This window comes from Apis dorsata, unplaced genomic scaffold (assembly GCF_000469605.1).
Source record: "Apis dorsata unplaced genomic scaffold, Apis dorsata 1.3 scaffold_297, whole genome shotgun sequence".
Lineage (NCBI taxonomy): Eukaryota > Metazoa > Arthropoda > Insecta > Hymenoptera > Apidae > Apis > Apis dorsata.
The window spans coordinates 22,128-23,911 of NW_006263571.1; positions in this window are offsets into that span (position 1 = coordinate 22,128).

Here is a 1,784-nt window from a genome sequence, read left to right on the forward strand (position 1 = left end):
GCCGGTCCAGGACACGATCAGGATGGCTGGCGGCTACCTCGTGGCAATCGACGCTGCTTCTGACAGGAGAGAGTCACGTTTTCGAGTTCACGTTTCACTTTGCTCCTGCGTGCACGTTTGCTGGTGACATCGATCAAACTGGTGTACGATACCTGTACGCTACTCGATCGAGACTTTTTAAGAAGGAACGTGGCGGGGATGTAATCAATGATCCCACTGTACGATCGAGGCGATCGTTGATGGATTTTCATTAGTCGATTCTTGAATTTTATTGAGGAGAGATTAAGAATTTTTTAGATATATTTTAACTCGAGCGATAAGGAGTTTGTTGAGATTGAATTAGTTTCTTATAACGGATATGTTGTTCGATTTTAAGATATCGTAGTATTTTTTAAATTATCTATTTCTAGTAATTATTATCTTATATTATCTATTAATTAAAGAAGTGAAATATATATAAAGATTTGTATTGATTATTAAATATTATTATTGAATAATTAATATTTTATTTTGTATATTTTATATATTTTTGTATATTACAAATTATATACGTATAGGCGAAACAAATATCTCGAAAATCGATTAAATTAAATTTCGATTTAATTTAGAACTCAAAATTTTGAATACCAAATATCATTGTACGAATAAATTATCTTGAGATATCAAGTTCATTAAAGAGAACATTATATGGTCTCGCGTAGACTTAGATTTATTAAATCCTTTAGATTCAGTGACAAATTGCTGTTGTTGATATCTACTATTAGATTCGGATATCCACCCACGCAAATGATATCATTTTCAGGTATTTCGAATAATAAAAGTCGAAACACAACAAAGCGTGTAGGCAGCAGAAAAGAAAAGTTTTTGACGAGCTTGATAGCTTAACTTGTTTGACAAATTGTCCGTCAAATTTTATTAAAACAAAAAAACAAAAAGCGATTCTCCACTAATTTTAATTTTCTCAGGGACAAATTTTTTTTTTACTTCTCTTAGATATTATAATCATTTAAAATTAGAGTATCATTATTATTCATTTTACTGCATTATTACTCTCTTAATATCGAATTACTAAATATATACATAGAATTTTCTTAAACGTTTCTGAAAAACATCTTCTAATATTCTTTAGCAAACGAATTGTGGAAAGGCGATTATGTGAATACGATCTTCCATTCGAAAAAAGTGTTGCGCGACATTTTCATGGACAGACACGGTGCTATCGAGCGTACCTCGACAATCGTCTTGGAAGTCTCGTAGCCCGCGATACCCTCAAAAACGACGCGTATATACCGGTTCCAGGGAGCGTGATTGGAAGTACCTACGGCGCAGCCGGCACAACCCCATCCCCGCGATAAGGTAGCGCGATGTCTCTCGCGGAGGGCAAATAAAAGGGGGCGAGTGTAATCGAAAGAGAAGAAAAGGGCAAGGGTGGAAAAAAAGAGAGAGAGAAAGAGAGGCGGGGGGGAGGAAGGGAGCACACGGACAGAGTTATCGCGTTCCGTCTGGGCCACGTCGCGGCGAAGTCGATTTGTAAGGGGAAGAGGGTGAGGGAAGGGCGAACGTGGTATATAGGGTGGGGGAGGTGGATGGAGAGAACTCGAAGAAAAAGTAAAACGAGTAAAGGAAGAGGAACGAGACGAAGTGGTGGACGAAGGAGAGCGTGGAATAAAGAGGCAGGGAGAGAGAGGGTTAAAAGACGAAAGGCGAAGAGGAGGAAGAAGAACAAGCAGAAGCTGTCGGCGGAGGTGGAGGTTGCTCTGCACCGGTCGGTGCAGCGTCTCGAC